Source organism: Bison bison, unplaced genomic scaffold (assembly GCF_000754665.1).
Source record: "Bison bison bison isolate TAMUID 2011002044 unplaced genomic scaffold, Bison_UMD1.0 scf7180017864077, whole genome shotgun sequence".
Classification (NCBI taxonomy): domain Eukaryota; kingdom Metazoa; phylum Chordata; class Mammalia; order Artiodactyla; family Bovidae; genus Bison; species Bison bison.
Genome location: NW_011494649.1, coordinates 1946326 through 1953149, shown reverse-complemented (window position 1 = coordinate 1953149; position 6824 = coordinate 1946326).

Sequence of the window (6824 nt, the reverse complement as noted above, 5' to 3'; positions counted from 1 at the left end):
ACTGGAGTGGGTTGCCATTTCCTTCCAATGCATGAAAGTGAAAAGTGAAAGTGAAGTCGCTCAGTCATGTCCAACTCTTTGCGACCCCATGGACTGCAGCCTACCAGGCTCCTCTGTCCATGGGATTTTCCAGTAAAGAGTACTGGAGTGGGGTGCCATCGCCTTCTCCACTCCTAACCCTAGGGAGTATTAATTAATGAGAATTTCCACAAAGTCATTCACCTGTATACAAGACCCAGCATCACCCAACTGCCAGCAGCACCCTGTGCAGGATACCTCATCCAAACATCAAAGAAGACAGAAGTAAAAATCCAATCATTAGCAGACAGGATTACCACCTTACACAGTCTTGCCCATAAGAAGAAAAAAGAAAAAAGAAAAAAACAAAAAACAAAAAAAACCTCACCTCCTCCCACCAACATAAGCACAAATCACATCCTACAGGAAGCTTACACAAATCACTGGACCAACCTTACAAGGGCAGAAACCAAAAGGAAGAAAGAATTCAGTCTCAAAGTCTGGGAAAAGGAGACCTCAAACACAGTAAATTAAAAAAAAAAAAAATGAAAAGGCAGAGAAATATGGTGCAAATGAAGGATCAACCTAGAAACACTTATGTCCAAAAAATGAAAAGGAAATAGGCAAATTACCTGAAAAATAATTCAGAATAATGATAGTAAAGATGGTCCAAAACCTCAAAAATAGAATGGAGAAACTGCAAAAATCAATTAACAAAAACCTAGAAGAAATAAAGAATAAAAACTGAGACAAACAAACACAATTACTGAAATTGAAAATACTCTAGAAGGAACCAATAGCAGAATATCTGAGGCAGATGAGTGGATAAGTAACCTAGAAGATAAAATGGTGTAAATGACTGCTGAAGAGTAGGATAAAGTAAAAAGAATGAAAAAAACTGAAGATAGTCTTAGAGACCTCTGGGACAATATTAAATGCACCAACATTCAAATTATAGGGGTTCCAGAAGAAGAGAAGAGGAAAGGGTATGAGAAAATTTTTGAAGAGATTATAGTTGAAAATTTTCCCAACACGGAAAAGGAAATCAAGTCCAAGAAGTGCAAAGAGTCCCATACAGGATAAACCGAAGGAGAAACACGCCAAGACATATACTAATCAAACTAACAAAGATTAACATAAAAAAAGGAATGTTAAAAACAGCAAGGGAGAAGCAATGAGTAACATACAAGGGAAACCCCATACACTTAACAGCTGATCTTTCAGCAGAACCTCTCCAGGCCAAAAGGGAATGGCAGAAAATACTTAAAGTACTGAAAAGGAATAATCTACAACCAAGGTTGCTCTACCCAGCAAGGATCTCATTCAAAATTGATGGAGAAATCAAAAGTTTTACAGACAAGCAAAAGTTAAGAGAATTTAGTACCCCTAAACCAGCTTTGCAACAAATGTTAAAGGGACTGATATAGTCAGGAATACAAGAGAAAAAAGACCTACAAAAACAAACTCCCTACAATGAAGAAAATGGCAATAGGAACATAAATATCAATAATTACTTTAAATGTAAATAGATTAAATGTTCCAACAGAAAGACACAAACTGGCTGAATGGATACAAAAACAAGACCCATATATATGCTGTCTACAGGAAACCCACTTCAGACCTAAAGACACATAGACTGAAAGTGAGAGGATGGAAAAATATATTCCATGCAAATGGGCAGCAAAAAAAAAGCTGGAAAAGCAATCCTCATATCAGATAAAATAGACCTTAAAATAATGTTAAAAGAGATAAGGAAGGACACTACATAATGATCAAAGGATCAATCCAAAAGGAAGATGTAACAAACTTAAATATTTATACACCCAACATAGGAGCACCTCAGTACATAAGACAAACACTAACAGACATACAAGGAGAAATAGACAGTAACACAATAATAGTAGGGGACTTTAACACCCCACTTATACCAGTGGAAGATCATCAAAACAGAAAATTAATAAGGAAACACAAGCCTTAAATGACACATTAGATCAGAGAGATCTCATTGATGTCTTCAGGACATTCCATCCAAATGCAGAAGAATACACTTTCTTCTCAAGTGCACATGGAACATTCTCCAAGATAGACCACATCTGGGGTCACAAATCAAACCTCAGTAAATTTCATAAAACTGAAATCATACAAAACATCTTTTCTGACCACAATGCTATAAGACTAGATATCAATTACAAGAAAAAAGACCTGTAAAAACACAAACACATGGAGATTAAACAATATGTTGCTAAATAATGAACAGGTTACTGAAGAAATCAAAAGGGAAATTAAAAAATTCCTAAAACAAATGAAAATGAAAATACAACAACTCAAAACCTATGGGATGCAGCAAAAGCAGTGCTAAGAGGGAAGTTTATAGCTCAAAAAACAAGAAAAACATCTAGTAGGCAACCTAAATTTACACCTAAAACAACTGGAAAAAGAAGAACAAAAAATCCCCAAAGGATTTTTTGGAAAAAAAGCATAAAGATCAGAGCAGAAATAAATGAAATAAACAATAGTAAAAGTTAATAAAATTAAAAGCTGGTTCATTAAGAAGATAAACAAAATTGACAAATCTTTAACTAGATTCATCCAGGAAAAAAGAGAGAAGAATCAAATCAACAAAACTAGAAATGAGAAAGGAGGGTTTACAACAAACAATGCAGAAATACAAAGGCTTATAAGAGACTATTATGAGCACATACATGGCAGTAATATGAACGACGTGGAAATAATGGACAGATTCTTAGAAAAGTTCAATCTTTCAAGACTGAACTGGGAAGAAATAGAAGCTATGAACAATCCAATTGCAAGCATTGAAATTGAAACTTTGATAAAAAATCTCCCCAAAAACTAAAGTCCAGGGCTGGATGGCTTCACAGGTGAATTCTATCAAACACTTAGAGAAGAGCTAATGCCTATCCTTCTAAAACTCTTTCAAAAAAAATTGCAGAGGAAGGAACACTTCCAAGCTCATTCTATGATATCACTGTCACCCTGATAACAAAACCAGGCAAGGACAAAACAAAAAAGGAAAATTACAGGTCAGTGTCACTGATGAACATAGATGCAGAAATCCTCAAAATTCTAGAGAAAAAAATTCAACAACACATTGAAAAGCTCATATACCAGAATCAAGTAGGGTTTATTCCAGGAATGCAAGAATTCTTCAATATATGCAAATTAATCAATGTGATATACCATATTAACAATATTAACAAATTGAAAGATAAAAACCATATGATAATCTCAATAGATGCTGAAAAATCCTTTGACAAAATTCAGCATCCATTTATGATTAAAAAAAAAACAAACAAAAAAAACCTCTTCAAAAAATGGGAATAGAAGGAACCTACCTCAACATAGTAAAGGCCATAGGCAGTGCTAAGGCACAGTGTTAAGGCATATGCTAAAACCACAGACAGCATTATTTTCAATGGTGAAAAACTGAAAGCATTCCCTCTAAGATCAGAAATAAGAGATGTGTGCCTACTCTTACCACTATTATTCAACATAGTTTTGGAAAGCAATCAGAGAAGAAAAAGAAATAAAAGGAATCCAGATTGGAAATGAAGAAGTAAAACTCTCAGTGTTTGCGGATGACATGATATTATACATAGAAAACCCTAAAGATACTATTAGAAGATTACTAGAGCTAATCAGTGAATTTATCAAAGTCACAGGATACAAAATCAATACAGAAAAATCACTTGCATTCCTGTACACTAACAATGAAAAATCAGAAAGAGAAATTAAAGAATCAATCCCATTCACCACTGCAACAAAAGAATAAAATATCTAGGAAGAAACCTAAACTAAGGAGACAAAAGAACTCTACAGAAAATTGTGAGACATTGATGAAAGTAATCAAAGACAACACAAACAGATGGAGAGATACTCTATGTTCCTGGGTTAGAAGAATATTTCATTATTTTTGAAATGATGAAATTATGAAAATAACTGTACTACCAAATACAATCTACAGATTCAATGTGATCTGTATCAAATTACCAATGGCATTTTTCACAGAACTAGAACAAAAAATTTCACAATTCATATGGAAACAAAAAAGACGCTGGATAACCAAAACGATCTTGAGAAAGAAGAATGGAGCTGGAGGAATCAACCTTCCTGACTTCAGATTATACTACAAAGCTACAGTCATCAAGACAGTATGGTGCTGGCACAAAAACAGAAATATTGACCAATGGAACAATATAGAGAGCAAGAAATAGACCCACACACCTATGGGTACTTTATGTTTGACAAAGAAGGCAAGAATGTACAATGGGACAAAGAAAGTCTCTTCAATAAGTGGTGCTGGGAAAACTGGAAAGCTACATGTAAAAGAAGGAAATTAGAACACTTCCTAACATCATACACAAAGATAACCTCAAAATGGATAAAATACCTAAATGTAAGACCAGAAGCTATAAAACTCTCAGAGGAAATCATACATAGGCAGAACACTCGATGACATAAATCAAAGCAAGATCCTCTATAACCCACCTCCTAGAGTAATGGAAATAAAAACAAAAATAAACAAGTGGGACCTAATTAAACTTAAAAGTTTTTGCACAGCAAAGGAAACTATAAGCAAGGTAAAAAGGCAACTTTCAGAATGGGAGAAAATAATAGCAAATGAAACAACTGACAAAGGATTAATTTCCAAAATATACAAGCAGCTCATACAACTCAATATCACAAAAACAAACAACCCAATCAAAGAGTGGGGAAAAGACCTAAACAGACATTTCTCCAAATAAGAAACACAGATGACTAACAAACTCATGAAAAGATGCTCAACATAGTTCATTATTCAGTTCAGTTCAGTTCAGTCGCTCAGTCGTGTCTGACTCTTTGCAACCCCATGAATCGTAGCACACCAGGCCTACCTGTCCATCACCAACTCTCGGAGTTCACTCAGACTCATGTCCATCGAGTCGGTGATGCCATCCAGCCATCTCATCCTCTGTTGTCCCTTTCTCTTCTTGCCCCCAATCCCTCCCAGCATCAGAGTCTTTTCCAATGAGTCAACTCTTCGCATGAGGTGGCCAAAGTATTGGAGTTTCAGCTTTAGCATTACTCCTTCCAAAGAACACCTAGGACTGATCTCCTTTAGAATGGACTGGCTGGATCTCCTTGCAGTCCAAGGGACTCTCAAGAGTCTTCTCCAACACCACACTTCAAAAGCATCAATTCTTCGGCACTCAGCTTTCTTCACAGTCCAACTCTCGCATCCATACATGACCACTGGAAAAACCATAGCCTTGACTAGACGGACCTTTGTTGGCAAAGTAATGTCTCTGCTTTTGAATATGCTATCTAGGTTGGTCATAACTTTCCTTCCAAGGAGTAAGTGTCTTTTAATTTCATGGCTGCAATCACCATCTGCAGTGATTTTGGAGCCCCCAAAATAAAGTCTGACACTTTTTCCACTGTTTCCCCATCTATTTCTCATGAAGTGATGGGACCAAATGCCATGATCCTAGTTTTCTGAACATTGAGCTTTAAGCCAACTTTTTCACTCTCCTTCACTTTCATTAGGAGGATTTTTAGTTCCTCTTCACTTTCTGCCATAAGGGTGGTGTCATCTGCATATCTGAGGTTATTGATATTTCCCCCGGCAAACTTGATTCCAGCTTATGCTTCATCCAGCCCAGTGTTTCTTATGATGTCCTCTGCATAGAAGTTAAATAAGCAGGGTTACAATATACAGCCTTGATGTACTCCTTTTCCTATTTGGAACAAGTCTGTTATTCATGTCCAGTTCTAACTGCTGCTTCCTGACCTGCATATAGGTTACTCAAGAGGCAGATCAGGTGGTCTGGTATTCCCATCTCTTTCAGAATATCCCACAGTTTACTGTGATCCACACAGTCAAAGACTTTGGCATAGTCAATAAAGCAGAAATAGATGATTTTCTGGAACTCTCTTTCTTTTTCGATGATCCAGCAGATGTTGGCAATTTGATCTCTGGTTCCTCTGCCTTTTCTAAAACCAGCTTGAACATCAGGAAGTTGACAATTAACATATTGCTGTAGCCTGGCTTGGAGAATTTTGAGCATTACTTTACTAGCGTGTGAGATGAGTGCAGTTGCGCGGTGGTTTGAGCATTCTTTGGCATTGCCTTTCTTTGGGATTGGAATGAAAGCTGACCTTTTCCAGTCCTGTGGCCACTGCTGAGTTTTCCAAATTTGCTGGAAAATTTGAGGAAGGCTTTCTTATCTCTCCTTGCTATACTTTGGAACTCTGCATCCAGATGCTTATATGTTTCCTTTTCTCCTTTGCTTTTCACTTCTCTTCTTTTCACAGCTATTTGTAAGGCCTCCCCAGATAGCCATTTTAATTTTTTGCATTTCTTTCCCATGGGGATGGTCTTGATCCCTGTCTCCTGTACAATGTCACAAACCTCTGTCCATAGTTCATCAGGCACTCTATCTATCAGATCTAGTCCCTTAAATCTATTTCTCACTTCTACTGTATAATCATAAGGGATATGATTTAGGTCATACCTGAATGGTCTAGTGGTTTTCCCTACTTTCTTCAATTTAAGTCTGAATTTGGCAATAAGGAGTTCATGATCTGAGCCACAGTCAGCTCCTAGTCTTGTTTTTGTTGACTGTATAGAGCTTCTCCATCTTTGGCTGCCAAGAATATAATCAATCTGATATCAGTGTTGACCATCTGGTGATGTCCATGTGTAGAGTCTTCTCTTGTGTTGTTGGAAGAGGGTGTTTGCTCTGACCAGTGCGTTCTCTTGGCAAAACTCTATTAGCCTTTGCCCTGCTTCATTCCATATTCCAAGG